The sequence below is a fragment of the Ailuropoda melanoleuca genome, chromosome 15, assembly GCF_002007445.2.
Source record: "Ailuropoda melanoleuca isolate Jingjing chromosome 15, ASM200744v2, whole genome shotgun sequence".
Lineage (NCBI taxonomy): Eukaryota > Metazoa > Chordata > Mammalia > Carnivora > Ursidae > Ailuropoda > Ailuropoda melanoleuca.
In genome coordinates, this window is record NC_048232.1 from 31,122,512 (window position 1) to 31,142,855 (window position 20,344).

The following is a 20,344-nucleotide window of genomic DNA, read 5'->3' on the forward strand; positions in this document are numbered from 1 at the left end:
TGTGAGAAAGAACTAGATTCATGCCATCTTTATGCAATTAGTGAGCTAAGCCTTTCTTAAGAATTTATAATAAAAAAGAACATGATTCATGTATGTTGTTTTCATAACTGTGAAATTCCAATATATGTCTAGACTAAATTTATCCTCTTTTTTTAAAAAAGATTTTTACTTATTTTATTTATTTGAGAGAAAGAGTAAAGTGAGAGAGCATGAGCAGGAGTGGGAGCGGAGGGAGAGTGAGAAGCAGATTCCCCACTGAGCAGGGAGTCTGACATGGGGTTCCATCCCGGGATTCTGGGATCATGACCCAAGCTGAAGGCAGTGGCCCGACCACTGAGCCACACAGGAGCCCTAAATTTATCCTCTTATAATGCAAGTTTATCTTCTCTTTTCCTATCTTTATTCTCCAGTAAGACTAGATAGACATAATTTGCCCAAGTTTCAAATTATTGATAAAGCAATGGTATTTTATGTAGCAGTGGGAAGCAGCAAATAATTATTTGGGGGCTTTATATTTTTTAAAAAATGTTTCTTGATCACTGCTGGCAGCAATAAGATCCTATTCTTATTGATAAAGGTCAGTTTATATAATATCCTGTTTAACACATTTATGGCCACTATGCTTAGACATGATGGAAGCCCAACTATGAATATAGATTGAGATGTAAATATGTTTTCATCAACACTAGAAAAAGATGTCTGAGAGAGGATATAAAGACTTTCCTGGAAATACCCTATAGTGGAATCATTTATGTCCTCCCTGGGAGAATGAAGTAAAATGAAGCACCTTCTCTTCCATGTGGTCTATGGCAGATTATAATCATCATTTTGCAGATATTCTTGGCTGCACAGAGCTTTTATGCATTGAACGTCTCTTCCAATTTCTTGAACACCTGAGATATGTGAGCCTGACATATAAACTCTTCTCTTCTTTTGTCCAGAAGCACGTTTTCATTGCTATCTTTCTATCAAAACAGGTTAATACTTTGACATGTCAATATTCTAAAATCAAGAACAAAACTGTCAATCTGAGACAAACAATTTGCAGGCACCCAAGGGCATCTCGGGATGAACAATTTATGGTTGACAATTCAATCTAGATCACAGCCATTGACAACAATATTAATTTCTCAATTAGCAGTAAGAGCAGAATGACCGTGCACACTGACAGATAATCAAGTCTGAGTAGAAAATTGCATTTTGAGAAGTTCAAATATAAATGCTTCTTATAGGTATTGTATATTTATTCAGTATAGCCAAAAGAATAATTTATTAGGAATTAAAGAGACAAGGGAGAAAGAGAAAATGAAAACCATGAGTTTATAGTGTACTATAGTCCTCTCCCATATAACAAATGCATGTTGGATTTACATATATGTTGTTTTCTTTTTTTTCCTGGGGATTTTGATCAATTGAGGTGTAGCATTATAGGTTTAAATATATTGATCTCAATTCCCAAAATGTTGGTTGGTTTGCACTGTTCTGCTACTGCCGCGCACACACCTTTAACCCTTGCTGGCTGCCTACAAATCCTCGAGCAGGGCTAGGAAGGAATGGACAAAGCTTAGTGCACAGTCACCCCTCACTGAGCAATCGGAGTGTTGTGCCCTGATCCATGAGTATCTTGTCTTAGCAAAAGAGAGCCAAGAGCAGGGTTTGCGTGGGGAATAGTGGGAGGCAAGCTTCCGTTGCTCTCTGAACGGCACTCATCACGGTCTGCCTGGAATAAGAGTAAATCGGGAGTCAGAGACATTCCTGTTACCTACTGGACATGCTGTCAGTGACCTGTCTCCTGCATCAGAGGTTGAGTTCTAGAGGGCACCAACCTCTCAATCTTCTGGTACCTTTGCAGTTCCTGCACATGATAGTTCATCAGATAATTATTTAGTTATGGTTAAAAGTTGTATGTTAGGAGTTGTTGAAAGTAAGGCTGAGGAGGTTGACATCTACACGCTAATAAATAAGGATCCACAGCAGGTTATTGAGAAGGCTTTTGTTTTGTTTTGTTTTGTTTTGTTTTGTTTTAATGTTTTGGTTAGGTTATTGTAGGGTTTCTCAACCTGCATTTGAGGCCAGATAATTTTTTGTTTTTGGGGCCCGTCCTGTGCCTTGTGGAATGTTTAGCAAAATCCCTGGCTTCTCCCCACTAGGTACCAGTAGCACCCCAGAGGGGCAACAACCAAAAATGTCTACAGACATTGCCAGATGTCTCCTGGGGTTGCAAAATTGCCCTAGTTGAAAACCACTGGGCCAGGGGCGCCTGGGTGGCTTAGTCGTTAAGCGTCTGCCTTCGGCTCAGGTCATGATCCCAGGGTCCTGGGATGGAGCCCTGCATCGGGCTCCCTGCTCTGCTGGGAGCCTGCTTCTTCCTCTCCCACTCCCCCTGCTTATGTTCCCTCTCTTGATGGCTGTCTCTCTTTCAAATAAATAAATAAAATCTTTAAAAACAAAAACAAAAACATTGGGCTGTTAGGGGAAGTAGTGAGGTTAGAGGCTAGGAAGATCAAATGCTCAGATCAGATAAAGGGGTGCCAAAGAAAGGAGGTGGATGGAAGATGATTAATTCAAGTGTAATTTGATCTAAGAGTAGTGACTCATTACTGGTGATATTACAACTATATGTAGTATTTTGGAGCCTACTACAGAAGAGTTGAGTGGTACTGAACTAAAAATCTAAGGAACAATTTAGGAGGCATTCCTTTTTGTCTCTTCTGGAAAAATATGGAACCTTATGTCTCTTGGAGAAAACTGTAGCCAGAGTTGTCAGGGAAAGGTTATGGCCAGTTGTCCTTTTGCTTGAATAAATTTACCCTCTATGTAACTGAAAATAGCAAAAGTAAACATGCATCTTTTAATGCAAATTGTTATTTTATGTTTATAAAGCTTTCAGTTTATTGTGCAAGAGAAAAATGTTCCTGCAAATTATGCTGTAATTCCCTCCTGCTAAGAAGCATATTGAAAAAATCCATGACGTTACCCTTTGAAATGTGAAGCAACCCTCCTTAAAGTGTACTGGATGTTATCAAATCTGTTTCAGGAGAGGCTTGCAGAGAACAGGAACATGAAATACATATTAGATGCAAAACAATTTGGTTCTGAAAAATCTGCACATTTGTTGTTTATTCCAGTGACAGGAGCTAATAGTGAGTTCATTGTAACCAACTAATGTTGTAGCAGCATCTGCATATTATTGTAATGGACCTGCTGTTTACCAGTTAAACAAGGCAGAGATTAGGTGACGTTTAGGCTGCCTATGGTTTGCTGCCGGGCTTCATTTTTCTTAATCCTCATTTTCTGCTCCTGCAAGAACTACAGAACAGTCCTACTATCTTCCTATTTTTGAGTATTGATAATTGGGATATGTGGATGATTCTAGGAAATGTCCATTTTCAAAAAATGTTTGCTTGGTGGCTTTTACACTGATGACAGCAAAATCCTCAGGGATCCAGCTCTTGGTACATGATTCCTAGAAGTAATGACCCTTGGGACACTGGTGCCAATCTGGCCCCTTATAAAAGTCCACAGGTATGCTTGGGATCATTTACACTATTTCATTTCTACCAAAAAACTGGTTGATACAAGGTGCATGAAATCCACTCTTCTTTCTCAAAGTGAGTTTCTAGTGTTGTAAAACATCTTGTGTTAAGTTTGCACTTTAAATTCTTGTTTTATATGCCATCTTGAATTTGTCATCAGGTACAGTGTGAATGTCAGCACCAAGCGTTGTGCTTCCTTGCGCAATATTGCATTCTCACAGGACAGTCCCGGCGGGGGAGAGGTCTCCCTGGTGGGGCATTAATGCCACTAGTCTCTCTTCTGGGTTTCCAGCAGCGCCTTCCCTGGCTTTCCGTCCATCCATTGCAGCACCTCAGGATAGAACTCTTCCCCTTGTTTAGGGGAACCAAGAAAGGGCAAGTGGAAATCCACACATGAATGAAGGCTGTTGGCCATTCAGAATGAGACCCTCGTTCCGGTGGAGGCTATTTGGGAAGATCTGACCTCTCTGGTGTCCCTTCTTTTCTGTTCGCTATTCCCACTACTTCTGCCTTATGCTCCCATTTCCTCTCTCCCTTTTTTCTTTCTCTTTCTTTCTTTCTTTCTTTCTTTCTTTCTTTCTTTCTTTCTTTTTCTTTCTTTCTCTCTCTCTTTCTCTCTCTCTTTCTTTCTTTCTTTCTTTCTTTCTTCTTTCTTTCTCCTTCCTTCCTTCCTTCCTTCCTTCCTTCCTTCCTTAGTCTGTTCCAGCAGCTGTAATAAAATATGATAGGCTAGTTGCTTATAAACAACAGAAATTTATTTCTCACAGTGCTGGAGGCTGTAAGTCCAAGATCAGGATGCCAGCATGGTGGGGTGAGATTTCTTGTTGTATCCTCACACAGTAGAAGGGACAAGGGAGCTCTCTTGAGCCTCTTATAAGGGCGTTAATGATATTCTGAGGTCTCCATCTTCATAACCTAGTTACCTCCTGGCCCCACCTCCTAATATCATTACTTTGGGCATTAGGATTTAACCTATTAATTGGGAAGGGGACATAAACATTTATACCATAGCGATTTCCTACATGATAAAACAACCTTCAGGTAGCAAAGCACCTTAAACTCTGATTCTTTTTAGGATGTTCTTTAGAGGACAGTAGTCTTCAGGGGCCAGAAAGGAGGCAGTAGTGCTCACGCACATAGCTCTTTGGTTTTTATTCCTCTCAAATAGTGTTTTTAAAGTCATCTCTGAGCCCAATGTGGGGCTCGAGTTCACGACCCTGAGATCAAGGGTCATAGAGCTACCGACTGAGCCAGCCACGTACCCCTCCTCTCCGATAGTTTCAAAGCAACATGTCTGCTACAAGACAACTTGTACCAAATCCTGAGTACTCTCGTACCTACCCCAGGGGGTGGGAGCCCACGTCCTGGGGAGCAGAAGACAGGAGCACACCTGGTCCCTGGGCCAGACTGCAGAGTCTCAGCACTACTGCTCAACAGCAGCCTCGATTCCAGACCTTCTGTCCCCAGATTCCTAACATGGGGATGACCATAGCAAGGTGTCATCAGGTTGTCATGAGGGCTAAGTGAGTTTATCAAAACAAAGTGTTAACATACTCGATGAATGTCAGGTGTAGCAATATCACCATCCTTGCCCTCAAGGAACTTGGATACTCTTTAGGGAGGTGGGACAACAGACATGAAACAGTTACAAAAGAGAGTCTGTTGTAGAGTTTTACATGTTAGGGTTTAGTGTCACAGGAGTTATGTTTTCTACCCCAGAGAAGAGGTACAGTTACGATCCCTGTGCTGGGTGCTTCCATACATTGTGTCATTCAATCCTTTTAACCCCCCTGGAATTAGGTGGCAATGTGTCCATTTCACATATGAAGGCTCTAAGGTTCAGAGATGTTAGTTTCTCTGAGGTGACCGTGGTAATAAATGGCAGAGCCGGGACCGGACAGGTCATCTGATGGCACACCAAGTGGAAGGAGGGGTATGTGAGGTGTGAAAGGCTGACAGCATAGGTGCAGAGGGCAGGAAACCGATGAGGCTGACACTCCAGTAGGAACAGAACATCTATTGGGAATCAGAGATAAAATGGGATTGCTAGGAGTGGTCTCCTTAGAAAGACAGCACAGGGCAAGCAAAGGTGCCTGGACTTGACCCAGTGGCAGTGGGAAACTCACTGGCCCCTGAGCCCTGGAGAGAGTGACATCGTGAAACAAGCTATTACCAAGTTTAGCCTGGCTCCAGCCTCATGGGCTAGTGCAGATAGAAGGGCAAATTCTGGCTTGAGAAGGCAGCCAGGGAAAAGGACGTAGTAGAGATGCAGGTGTGAGTTGATGTGGGCTTAGAGTGGAATGTGCCAAAGAGAACAAAGAGGAAACATCAAATCTATGAGACTCCTTCAAGGCAAATTGCCAGGTCTCTGTGCCAGCTTGGATGAGGATGATAAATGAGGGAAAGAGGATCAGAGTGTTCCAGAATTTCTTGCCCTAGCAGTCCTGAAAATAGTGATGCTTCTGACAAAGCAATGACAATCAGGAAGATACGTGGAGGAGGATTGATTTCGTTTTACATACATTGAGCTTGAGGCGGCCCGTGGGAATCCTGTAAACATTTGGACAAATGGATGTGAGTATGTGTGAGAGGTCAAGGCTGGAGACAAAAATTTGAGAATCGGCCATGTGGAGAAAAAAGGATATCCCTCCAAGGCAATGATAATGCATAGGGTTAGGTGCCAAAACAAGGAAAAGAGGCTGCCAAGGGGAAAAGAGTGATTGGTTTGGATAATTACGGGAAAATCTGGATAATAGAAGAAATAACGGCACCCTACATTAGACAGGTCAGAAGGTGATCATGTGGGCCATGTGAGGAAGTGAGCTCATGGGCTCAGTAGACCATGAGGGTGGAGGCCACACGGAAAGAAGCAGGTGGGGGAGGAATGGAGGGGAGTGAGCAGAGATGATGGAGAATCTACAGACTGATGGGAGGACGGGGCCAAAGGAAGGTCGTCTTTGTTTCATTGTAGAATTAAATGGCAGTAGCCCTGGGTCAGGCTTCCTGCACAGTGGGGAGTCTGCTTATGTCTTCATTCCTCCCCACCCCCCCCCCCCCCCCCCCCCCCCCCCGCACATGCTCTCTCTCTCTTGCTTGCCCTCTCTCTAATAAATAAATAAAATCTTTAAAAAAAAAGTTAAATGGCATGGGTATGTTGGAAGGCACGCGAGTGGCTGTGGACAGGGAGAATTTCATGATTCTGCGATTATGAAACACATAGGTATAACACAAAAAAAGAACTCTGGGGAGGGAATCATTTTGCAGCTTTCTTAAATGACAGTGGAACAGCTCAGACCATGTTCCACTCAAACACAAGTGGAGATTTTTCATAAGCTTTGTTGCTGTGGCCTCCAAGCTGTTTTTTGTTTACTTACATCTAGTTATACAATTTTTTTGAGCATTCAGTCTCAATATATGCATATTTAATTTCAAATTATATCTATGTACTACTACAATTAGCTAATATCTCAAGGTACATCATTCACTAGGGTGCGTTCAGGATTAAGAATAGTTGATATAATTTTATTTATTTTTTTTTAAAAGATTTTATTTATTTACTCGACAGAGACAGAGACAGCCAGTGAGAGAGGGAACACAAGCAGGGGGAGTGGGAGAGGAAGAAGCAGGTTCATAGCGGAGGAGCCTGATGTGGGGCTCGATCCCATAACGCCGGGATCACGCCCTGAGCGGAAGGCAGACGCTCAACCGCTGTGCCACCCAGGCGCCCCAAGAATAGTTGATATAATTTTATAATTCAAATGTTGTTCTTTTTTTTTTTTTTAAAGATTTTATTTATTTATTTGACAGAGATAGAGACAGCCAGCGAGAGAGGGAACACAAGCAGGGGGAGTGGGAGAGGAAGAAGCAGGCTCACAGCAGAAGAGCCTGACGTGGGGCTCGATCCCGCAACGCCGGGATCACGCCCTGAGCCGAAGGCAGACGCCCAACCGCTGTGCCACCCAGGCGCCCCTCAAATGTTGTTCTTGATAATTTAGAATTATTTTGGCATGACTTCCTGTTAGAATTGATGACACTGTCATTGTTTTTATCTGGTACTTGGCTGAGGGTTAGTTTAGTAAAGCTATGTAACATAATCCATACTAGCTAGGTCCTTAGTAACTCCCATTTATACAAACTCGTGCAGGCGGGCCCCACACCCCCTTCAGAGCAGCACACATCCCATTCCGGACCCATCGCTGCCTGATGCAGGGCTATGTGAGTGTGCCAGCGTGGTCTATAAGGAACTGGCCGTAAAGCCTAGTTCTCCCCTCCCTCCTTCTTTCCCCCTTCCTTCCTTGCTATACAACGAACACCCATAGATGCTCTATATTTTCCTTTACCTCCCAGTAAATCACCTTACCCTGGGGTATGTGCCCCACCCCTGCCTTGGAGAACACAGCTTAGAGTGCAAAATGGGAGGGTCACACTCATCATTATTGCATGACAGCGCTTCCTTTTTCTTGAGTAGGTTTTATGCCTTGGATTGGGAATCAGGAACTTGGGTCTTCACTTTCTCTTTACCTCCAACTTGTGTACTACGCCCTAGGGCAAGTTCCTCTATCCTCCCTGCGCTTCAGTTTCCTAATGCACAGAGCAAGGATAAACACACCTTTCATATCTTCTGTAAATGACTCCCCAGGTTCTTCTGGACGCATGTACGTGAAAGTGTTACAAAAACTAGAAGATGCCAAACACATGTTTATGATAACCATCTTTCCAATTTCACCTCCAGAAAATACAGATTCCACATGGTACACCATTTTTTTTTCAAATTCTTTACAATGTAGCAAATCGATTGATCGTTAAGGATTTCTTTTTATTATTTCAAGTCACTGAAGTATGATGCATATAGGTAGAATTATGCCTTTGTTAGCTAGCAATGCATACAGATTCCTTTCTGGCATCTTTACCCACACAACTGCCACTTCCCTGAGGTCCCTTCTGCCGAACAAAACCCTTGTTTTTACTGTCAACAAAGTCTCAAGCCTGCACTTAACTGCCTGTTTGAGGGGCAAGTTCATCTTAGTACGGACCCTGCCAGGCACACACAAGGCCCAATCTACACACCACTCAAAGAATTCAGACCAGTGATGGGTAGTAAGGAGGGCACGTATTGCATGGTGCGCTGGGTGTTATACGCAACTAATGAATCATCGAACTTTGCATCGGAAACCGGGGATGTGCTGTATGGTGACTAACAGAATATAATAAAAAATAATTAAAAAAAAAAGAATTCAGAGCAGAAAAAGATACCACACAGCTTGCTTTCCTTAAATTGCCAAGATTAAAGTAAAACAATGTTTTTGTGTGTGGGGCTGGAATCATTTTGAATATTTTTTTTTCTGATTATTAAACATTCATGGTAGAAAATTTAGAAAAGAGAGATAAACAGAAAAAGAAAATAAAAATGACCTATAATCCCAGCCTCTGAACATTTCGGTGTAAATGGTCCCATTTTTCCCTTCTGTTAATAGGAATAAAATCATATGGCTTAGTAATATTATTTTAAAATATGTAATAACATAGAGAGACTTTATTATTCTTTTCTGATATGATCTTTTTAAATTTTATTTATTTATTTGAAAGAGAGAGTGCACACAAGCAGGGGGCGGGGCAGAGGGAGAGGGAGAAGCAGACTCCCCGCTGAGCAGGGTGCCAGGCTCCATCCGAGGACCAGGAGATCATGACCTGAGCTTAAGGCAGATGCTTAACTGACTGAGCCACCAAGGTGCCTCTCTGATATGATTTTTAATGGTGTATTATATTTCACCGGATGGATCATAATATATTTAACAATAGGCTATTGCTGAACAGGTGGAGATATTTTGCCTGCAGAGTAGCAGAGCTGGCCAGCAGGCAGCAGTGCGAAGTGAGAGACACAGAGTGTGTGTTTCCCCTGAGCGCATGCTCCAAAGAAGACACTTAGGTGAACCGTTCTCCTGTGTTCTTTTTCACGCATCTCCTTGATGGTAGAACTTAGCCGCATGTTTACCACTGCAGTGTATATCCCACATAACTCTATCTTTAAAGATATCAATGATTGCTTCTTTTGGATGAATTCACAGAAACGGAAATTTGGGATTAACTTGTTTATAATATTCCAAAGGTTTTGATGAGTATTGGTTGCAAAACTGTTATTTAGAAAGTTTTTGACCAATTTATATTTCCTGGAGTCATGTAAAGGGCTCATTTCCTCAGTGTTATTGCCAAAATGGGTGTAATTTTTTTTTAAACGTATTTTTGAGTGGGAATAGTTTTGACTCTTCATGGTTACTGAATTAAGTTGTCCTGTGGACCTCTTGCCAAAAAAAGTTCTTGGTTTCTGAGTCCCTCTTAGATGGTTGTGGAACTATTTTAGTTCTTTGTTTGTTTTTAAGAAAAAAACTACAGTAATAAAGAAAGAAAGGAGAACATACCAAGATAGTGTATCACAATCACAGTTGGATAGTAGGATGTGCTGCTAAAGCTAGCTAAATTGTGGAAGGAGCCGAGATGCCCTTCAACAGATAGATGACTGGATTAAGAAGATGTGGTCCATATATACAATGGACTATGACTCAGCCATCAGAAAGAACGATTACACAACATTTGCAGCAACATGGACAGAACTGGAGGAGATTATGCTAAGTGAAATAAGTCAAGCAGAGAAAGACAATTATCATATGGTTTCACTCATTTATGGAACATAAGAAATAGGAAGATCGGTAGGAGAAGGAAGGGAAGAATGAAGGGGGGTAAACAGAAGGGGTAATGAACCATGAGAGACTGTAGTCTCTGGGAAACTGAGGGCTTCAGAGGGGAATGCGGTGGGGGATTGGGATAAGCCAGTGATGGGTATTAAGGAGGACACATATTGCATGGTGCACTGGTGTTATACACAAATAATGAATCATGGAGCATTACATCAAAAACTAAGGGTATACTGTATGGTGACTAACATAACATAATAAAAAATTGTTAAAAAAATAAAGCATTCAGTAGATAAGAACTGAATGATCGAGGTATTGGTTAGAGAATGTTTTACATTAAAAAGTTACAAAGTTTATCTGAAGATAAACCATGCCAGGTACCCAATTCTTTTGTAATAGGTTATGAGGTGACTCCTAGATTTTAGGGAAATAGCTTCTTGATGTTTGAATAGAATTTAATCTCTATACAATGAGCTCCCACCAATCATGATTCTGGCTGCTAATGGTATTTGGTACCACAAGTGAAGTTTGCCAAGGCATTTCATGACTCAAAATCTGTTAACAGTAACAAATTAATATCTGACATATTGCAGTATTATCTTTTCCGTACTCTCACACTATGGGCTGATTTGTGTCCTCACCCCCTCCAGAACAACTACCTATATGCAACTGTTGGCTTCATCAATTGAAAACTAGGTAGCAGACTTGAATTTTGTCCTATATCTAGTAATGAAGAAGATGTATATATCTACTACTATATCTACTGAAGAAAGAGAAAATCAGTTTCACTAGATCTGATCTTATTTTTATTACATGGAATTTAAGAGGCTTGTATAGAAAAGTAAATGATTCTCTTATGTTTGAAGCGTTGGGTGGATACTTTATGCTACTATACTGTAAAACAAAACTTTAAAGAAGCTTAACCACGATGTAATTTTCTTGAAGTTCTGACAGTATATGTCCCTTTGGCAATAATGAAAAGCATGGATTTCCTTTGTTTTTAGTTTCATTCAGGAATCTATTGATATATTGGTCACTCAACAGCAGCAATGTAGTAATGCAAGTGCTGGAATAATAATGACAACCCAGTAAATTCCCATTTAACTTCAGAGAGATTGGGAAGTGCTGTTTTTGAATTTATTGAGTATTTTGGCTAATCAATTATTGAAGTAGGTGTTTGCCTAATATTTACCTGCCTGCCTTGCATATTGCTCTCTGGTGGTTTGCGGGGCGGTGTAGAGGAAGGATGGTAGAAAGCTATGTAAGAAACGATCCCTCCATTCAGGAGCTAACAAACCAGTTAAGCAGATATCTTTACACACGTGAAACTGGGAATACCACAGGACAGTGCCCACTTGCTAAGTGATGAAGCAGCAAATAAATATAACTATAGGAATTTGGATAAGAGGGAAGGGCAATGAAACGCTGGAGCAGTGAGGAAAGCTTCATGGAGGAGGTGGCCTGGGCCTGGTAGCATAGGCAGCATTTATGCAGGAGGTGAGGAAGATGAGGGGGTTCCATGAAAGTGAACTGACTGGAGGAGATTATGAGTGGGCTTAGGTGGGGCTTGCTGAGATAAGCAAACGAAGAGAAAAGGAAGCAGAGTAGGAAAGGGTGGTGGCTGGAGAAACTCAAATTATGGTAAAAGATCATCTTGAGGAGTCCAAGGTGCTGTGTTCAAAGATATGACAAACTAGCCTTGGGACTGTTGGGTTTGAATTCTGGGAGTGTGGGCTAGGTGGTCTAGTCCCCGGACAGCACTGAGAGGAGTCCAGGGGGCAGGTAAGTCTTTAGGTAATCTGGCTGCATTAAAGCTTCAGGCCATGGGTGAATGCATAGCTTATGGGGTACAAGACCAGTTCTAGGGCAGTGCCATCCAGTGGAAATAGAGTATATGTCACATAGGTAATTTAAAATTTTCTGGTAGCCACATTTAAAAAAAGTAAAAAGAAACAGGTGACATTAATTTTTATATTTTATTTAACCCAAGATACCCTAAATATTATTATTTCGACATCTAATTAAGATAAAAAAGTATTTATCAAGTACAGTTATTTGGTCCTAACTCTTTGAAATTCAGTGTGTATTTTATAACTGCAGCATATCTCAGTTGGACTGACCACTTTGCAAGTACTAATAGCCACATGTGGCTAATGGCTACCATACTGAACAATATAGTTCTAGGATTGAATGTCCCAACAGAGGATGCCAGTAAGAGTTAGAACTAGTGTGAGTAATATGCAGGAAAATTGGGGAAATCAAACTATATTCTGGATTCAGTCAAAGCTTGTTATGAGGGAAAGGGGAGGAGAGAGAAAGGTAAAATTTAATGGAACAAAAGTTTTAACTAGAGGGATCTACAAGTTCTCAAGGCTGATACTCAAGTCAAAAGGTTCCATTTCAAGCTCTCCCAAATAATCATAATCATGCAGGGAACCAGAGGTGGAGATCAGGGACATGTCTGGGCTCATGGGAGGGCCATTAAGAAGAGACAGAAGCAGTTCAGAGGACAAGGATGAAGAAATGACCCTCTCTGCAATAAGGGTCTGCACTAGGGTATGAAGGGGAGGACATTAAGATTGTTTGGATAGGTGGGAGAAGGGAAGACCATGACTGAGACTCGAGTTTCTCTGGAAGGTACAGATGAGGTAAGGATGTAGACTTGGGAGACAGACTGGGCCTACCCATGAGGTAAGGCTTCACTATGTAGGAGGACCTCACCATGTGGGAAAACAACACTGCAGGGATTCTACCATGAGGTAGGACCCACCATATGGGAAGACCTTACAAAGTGGGAGGATCCCACCACAACATAGGACCTTCTCAAGTGTGAGGACCACACCATGAAATAGGACCTCACCATGTGAAAGGAATCTACCACAAGACAAGAGTTCACCATATGGGAGAAAACTCCTCATATGATAGAAACTCTCCATTTGGGAGGGACCATGAAATAAAAAGACAACTCAAAGAATGGAAGAAAATATTTACAAATGATATATCTGATAAACGACTTGTTTTCAGAATATGTAGAGAACTCTTACAACTCAATAACATAAAGATAACCCAGTTTAAAAGGAGGCAAAGGATATAAATGGACATTTCTCCAAAAAAGATATGCCCAATAAGCACAAGAAAAGATACTGAACATCATGCAAATCAAAATCACAGTAAAATGCCACTTCATACCCACTGGATGGCTAGAGTGAAGAACAGACAATAACAAATGTTGAGAACAATGTGGAGAAACTGGAACCTTCATTCATTGCTGGTGAGAACTGTAAAATGGTGCAGCCATATCGGAAAACAGTTTTGCCATTCCTTGAAATGTTAAACATGGAGATACTATATGACCTAGCAATTCCATTGTTAGGTATCTACCCCAGGAGAAATAAAAACATATGTCCACACTTGTGTGAACATATAATTCTCACAGCAAAATTATTCATAATAATCAAAAAGTGAAAATAACACAAATGTCTATCAATTAATGAATGAATAAACAAGGGTATATCCACACAATGGAATATTATGTGGTGACCACAAGGAATGAAATATTGATAAATTATACAACATTGATGAACATCAATATGTTATGCTAAATGAAAGAAGCCAGACCACATATTACATGATGATTTATATGGCATGTCTAGAATAGACAAATCCATAGACACATAAAGTAGATTAGTGGTTAATTAGACCTGGAAGGGGTTGGGGGAGAGCAGGAATGATGAATGATTGCTAGTGCATGCAAGAGTTCCTTTAGGGATGTGTAAAGGTTCTAAAATTAGATTATGGTGATGGTTGCAAAAGTCTGTAAATATGTGTGTGTGTGTATGTATTTTTTTTATCATTATTAACATATAACGTATTATTTGTTTCAGGGGTGCAGGCCTGTCATTCATTAGTCTTACACAATACACAGTGCTCACCATAACACATACCTTCCCCAGTGCCCATCTCTTAGCCACCCTATCCCTCCCACCTCCCTTAACTCCAGCAACACTCGGTTTGTTTCCTGAGATTAAGAGTCTCTTATGGTTTGTCTCCCTCTCTGGTTTCATCTTGTTTCATTTTTTCCTCTCTTCCCCTATGATCTTCTGCCTTGTTTCTCAAATTCCAAATATCAGTGAGATCACAGGATAATTGTCTTTCTCTGGTTGACTTATTTTGCTTAGCATAATACCCTCTAGCTCCATCCACGTGGTTGCAAATGGCAAGTTTTCAATTTTTGATGGCTGCATAATATTCCATTGTATACATATACCACCTCTTCTTTATCCATTCATCTGTCGATGGACATCTGATCTCTTTCCATAGTTTTCCTATTGTGGACATTGCTGCTATAAACATTGGGGTGCAGGTGCCACTTCGGATCACTACATGTGTATCTTTGGGGTAAATACCCAGTATTGCAATTGCTGGGTTGTAGGGTAGCTTTATTTTCACTTTTTGAGGAACCACCATACTGTTTTCCAGAGTGGTTACACCAGCTTGCATTCCCACCAACAGGGTGGGACAGTTCCCCTTTCTCCACATCCTTGCCAACATCTATCATTTCCTGACTTGTTGATTTTAGTCATTCTGACTGGTGTGAACTGATATCTCATTGTGGTTTTGATTTGTACTTCCTTGATGCCGAGTGATGTTAAGTACTTTTCCATGTGTCTGTTGGCCATTTGGATGCCTTCTTTGCAGAAATGTCTGTTCATGTCTTCTGCCCGTTTCTCAATTGGATTATGTGTTCCTTGGGTGTTGAGTTTGATAAGTTTTTTATAGATTTTGGATACTAGCCCTTTATATGATATGTCATTTGCAAATATCTTCTCCCATTCTGTCAGTTGTCTTTTGGTTTTATTGACTGTTGCCTTTGCTGTGTAAAAGATTTTTATCTTGATGAAATCCCAATAGCTCATTTTTGTCCTTGCTTGCTTTGCCTTTGGTGATGTTTCTAGGAAGAAGTTTCTGCCTGTGTTCTCCTCAAGCATTTTGATGGATTCCTGTCTCACATTTAGGTCTTTCATCCATTTTGAGTCCATTTTTGTGTAAGGTGTAAGGAAATGGTCCAGTTTCATTCTTCTGCATGTGGCTGTCCAATTTTCCCAACATCATTTGTTGAAGAGATTCTCTCTTTTCCATTGGATATTCTTTCCTAGTTTGTCGAAGATTAGTTGACCATGAAGTTGAGGGGCCATTTCTGAGTTCTCTATTCTATTCCATTAATCTATGTGTCTGTTTTTCTGCCAGTACCATACTGTCTTAATGATTACAGCTTTGCGATAGAGCTTGAAGTCCGGCATTGTGACACCACCAGCTTTGCTTTTCTTTTTCAACATTCCTCTGGCTTTTCAGGGCCTTTTCCGGTTCCATACAAATTTTAGGATTATTTGTTCCATTTCTGTGGAAAAAGTTGATGGTATTTTGATAGGGATTGCATTAAACATGTAGATTGTTCTAGGTATCATAGACATTTTCACAATATTTGTTCTTCCCATCCGTGAGCGTGGAATGTTTTTCCATTTCTTTGTGTCTTCCTCAATTTTTTTCATGAGTATTGTATAGTTTTCTGAGTACAGATTCTTTGCCTCTTTGGTTAGATTTGTTCCTGGCATCTTATGGTTTTGGGTGCAATTGTAAATAGGAGCAACTCCTTAGTTTCTCTCATATCATCTGCAAAGAGTGAGAGTTTGACTTCTTCTCTGCCAATTCAGATGCCTTTTATTTATTTTTGTTGGTTGATTGCTGAGGCTAGGACTTCTAGTACTATGTTGAACAGCAGTGGTGATAGTGGACATTCCTGCTGTGTGCCTGACCTTAGGGGAAAAGCTCTCAGTTTTTCCCCATTGAGAATGATATTCTCTGTGGGTTTTTCTTAGATGGCTTTTATGATATTGAGGTATGTCCCCTCTATCCCTACACTGCGAAGAGTTTTAATCAAGACAGGATGCTGTATTTTGTCAAATGCTTTTTCTGCATCTATTGAGAGGATCAAATGGTTCCTGTCCTTTCTTTTATTAACGTAGTGTATCACATTGATCGATTTCTGAATGTTGAACCAACCTTGTAGCCCAGGAATAAATCCCACTTGGTCGTGGTGAATAATCCTCTTAATGTACTGTTGGATCCTATTGGCTAGTATTTTGGTGAGAATTTTTGCAACCATGTTCATCAGGGATATTGGTCTGTAATTCTCCTTTTTGGTGGGGTCTTTGTCTGGTTTGGGGATCAAGGTAATGAATACTGGCCTCATAAAATGAGTTTGGAAGTTTTCCTTCCATTTCTATTTTTTGGAACAATTTGAGAATAATAGGTATTAATTCTTCTTTAAGTGTTTGGTAGAATTCCCCTTGGAAGCCATCTGGCCCTGGGCTCTTGTTTGTTGGGAGATTTTTTTTATTGCTGCTTCAATTTCCTTGCTGGTTATGGGTCTGTTCAGGTTTTCTATTTCTTCCTGGTTCAGTTTTGGTAGTTTATACATCGTATTTGAGACCTTTCTTGTTTCTTGAGAAAGTCTTGTATTGGCATTTAGTTGCTCCTAATATGTTCTTATAATTGTTTGTATTTCTTTGGTGTTGGTTGTGATCTCTCCTCTTTCATTCATGATTTTATTTTTTTGGGTCCTTTCCCTTTTCTTTGTGATATGTCTGGCCAGGGGTTTATCAATCTTATTAATTCTTTCAAAGAACCAGCTCCTAGTTTCATTGATCTGTTCTACTGTTCTTTTGGTTTCTATTTCATTGATTTCTGCTCTGATCCTTATTATTTCTTTTCTCCAGGGTTTTGGCTTTATTTGTTGTTCTTTCTCCAGCTCCTTTAGGTGTGGGGTTAGGTTGTGTATTTGAGACCTTTCTTGTTTCTTGAGAAAGTCTTGTATTGCTATATACTTCCCTCTTAGGACTGCCTTTGCTGTATCCCAAAGATTTTGAATAGTTGTATTTTAATTCTCATTTGTTTCCATGAATTTTTAAAATCCTTCTTTAATTTCCTGGTTGACCCATTCATTCTTTAGTAGGATGTTCTTTAGCAGGATGTTCTTTAGCCTCCATGTATTTGAGTTCTTTCCAACTTTCCTCTTGTGACTGAGTTTGAATTTCAAAGCATTTGGTCCAAAAATATGCAGGGAATGATCCCAATCTTTTGGTACTGATTGAGACCTGATTTGTGATCCAGGATGTGATCCATTCTGGAGAATGTTCCATGTGCACTAGAGAAAAAAAGTGTATTCTGTTGCTTTGGGATGAAATGTTCTGAATATATCTATTAAGTCCATCTGGTCCAGTGTGTCATTTAACTCCCTTACTTCTTTGTTGATCTTCTGCTTAGATGATCTGTCCATTTCAGTGAGGGGTGTGTTAAAGTCCCCTACTATTATTGTATTATTGTCAATGTGTTTCTTTGATTTTGTCATTACTTGGCCTATATAATTGGCTGCTTCCATGTTAGGGGTGTCAACATTTATAATTGTTACATCTTCTTGTTGGATAGACCCTTTAAGTATGTTATAGTGTCCTTCCTCATCTCTAATTACAGTCTAGTTTAAAATCTAATTTGTCTGATATAAGGATTGCCACCCAGCTTTCTTTTGATGTCCATTAGCATGATGAATGGTTTTCCACCCCCTCACTTTAAATCTGGAGGTGTCTTTGGGTCTAAAATGAGTCTCTTGCAGACAGCATATCGATGGGTCTTGCTTTTTTATCCAATCTGATACTCTCTATCTTTTGATTGGGGCATTTAGCCCATTTACATTCAGAGTAACTATTGAAAGATATGAATTTAGTGCCATTGTATTGCCTGTAAGGTGACTGGTACTGTATATTGTCTCTGTTCCTTTCTTGCCTATGTTACTTCTGGGCTCTCTCTTTTCTTAGAGGACCCCTTTCAATATTTTTTGTAGGGCTGGTTTGGTGATCGCAAATTCTTTTAGTTTCTGTTTGTCCTGGAAGCTTTTTATCTCTCCAATTTTCAATGAGAGCTTGGCTGGATAATGTATTCTTGGCTGCATATTTTTCTCATTTAGTACCCTGAATATATCATGAATATATCATGCCAGTCCTTTCTGGCCTGCCAGGTCTCTGTGGATAGGTCTGCTGCCAGTCTGATGTTTCTACCATTCTACCATTGTAAGTTACAGAGCTGCTTGTTGTCGGAGTTGCTTTCAGGATTTTCTCTTTTTCTCATAGATTTGTAAGTTTTACTCTCACGTGTCGGGGTGTTAACCTATTTTTATTGATTTTGAGGGGGGTTTCTGTGTCTCCTGGATTTTGACGCCTGTTTCCTTCCCCAAATTAGGCAAGTTCTCCAGTATAATTTGCTCCAATATACCTCCAATATACCTCCTGCCCCCCTCTCTTTTTTCTTCTTCTGGGATCCCAATTATTCTAATATTGTTTTGCCTTATGGTATCACTTATCTCTTGAATTCTCCCCTCGTGATCCAGTAGTTGTTTATCTCTCTTTTTCTCAGCTTCTTTATTCTCCATCGTTTGGTCTTCTGTATCACCAATTCGCTCCTCTGCCTCATTTATCCTAGCAGTTAGAGTCTCCATTTTTGATTGCACCTCATTAATAGCCTTTTGATTTCAACTTGGTTAGATTTTATTTCTCCAGAAAGGGATTCTCTAGTATCTTCTATGCCTTTTCCAAGTCCAGCTAGTACCTTTATAATCGGCATTCTGAACTCTAGTTCTGACATCTTACTAATGTTCATATTGATTAGGTCCCTGGCAGTTGGTACTGCATCTTATTCTTTTATTTGAGGTGAGTTTTTCTATTTTGTCATTTTGTCCAGAAAGGAATAGATGAATGAGAGAACAAAATGCTAAAAGGGTAACAACAAATATATACTACATATAACAACAAATATATACTAAGCAAATCAGAAGAGACCCGAAACCAGAGGAAAAGAAAGAGAGAGAGAGAGAATATGATCAGGCTGAATAGAACAGAGTCATACACAAGATTTTGGGTGTATTTTGGTCTTTAGGGGAAACTGCCTCCCAAAATTTTAACGAAAGAAAAACATATATAGACAAAAATAAGATTAATGAATGGATGGAGTATGACTGTAAAAATGTAAATTAAAAAAAAGATTTTAAAAAAAAGAAATGGTAAGATAAGAAGTTGGTTGAAAAAGAAAGAAGAAATATTTTAAAAAAAAGAAAAAAGAAAAAAAGAAAAAATAAAGAAAATTTTAAAAAATTATAGTTGAGGGGCGCCTGGGTAGCACAGTCGTTAAGCGTCTGCCTTTGGCTCAGGGCGTGATCCCGGTGTTCCGGGATCGAGTCCCACATCGGGCTCCTCCGCTGGGAGCCTGCTTCTTCCTCTCCCACTCCCCTGCTCTGTTCCCTCTCTCGCTGGCTGTCTCTCTGTCACATAAATAAATAAAATCTTTAAAAAAAAAAAACAAAAAAAAAATTATAGTTGAATGACTAAAGAATCATGGGGAAAAAGCCATGAATTCTATGCGGTATTCTCCTTGCACTTGAGTTTTGCAGTTCTCATTGCTCAGTAAACTTGGTCTTGGCTGGATCATTCTTGCTGATCTTGTAGGGGAGGGGCCTGTTGCAGTGATTCTCAAATGTCTTTGCCCCGGGTGGAATTGCACTGCCCTTGCCCAGGGCCAGGCTAAGTAATCCGCTCCATTTTGCTTTCTGTGGCTTTTGTTTCCTAAAGGATTTCTGCCAGGATGGGAATGAAAATAGTGGCCTCCCAATCTCCTGCCCCGGAGGAGCTGAGAGCTGGGGGGGGGGGGGNGGGGGGGGGGGGGGGGGGGGGGGGGGGGGGGCGGGTGGCAGGGTTTGCCCAGTGTAACCTCTGAGAAAAGCAATCACGCCTGTTTCCCTGGTCTCTGTCTGCACTCCATGCTCACCTGGCCTGTGACCGAGCATTTCTATCTCTGGCACACGGCTGTGTTTGGAGTCTCTAAACCCAGCAGATTCCTGCGGCAGTCTCCTGTGCTGCTCCCCCCAGGGGAGAGAGGAGGGTCTCCCTGATGTGCCGAGGATCACAGTTTATGGCCCCCCCCACCTCCCCCCTCCAGCTGAGGGCCCTGTCCTTGGCTCACTCTTTGTAGCCAGCTTCCCTGCTACGATACCTGGGAGCTCTGCAGCACTCGGGC

General features: G+C 40.8%; 1 long non-coding RNA gene across 3 annotated transcripts in view; it reads right to left on the reverse strand.

Moving 5' to 3' along the window:
* Nucleotides 1-20,344, reverse strand: part of LOC117796496 — a 96,977-nt gene that overhangs the window by 58,679 nt on the left and 17,954 nt on the right. The gene's annotated exons all lie outside the window — the stretch shown is intronic.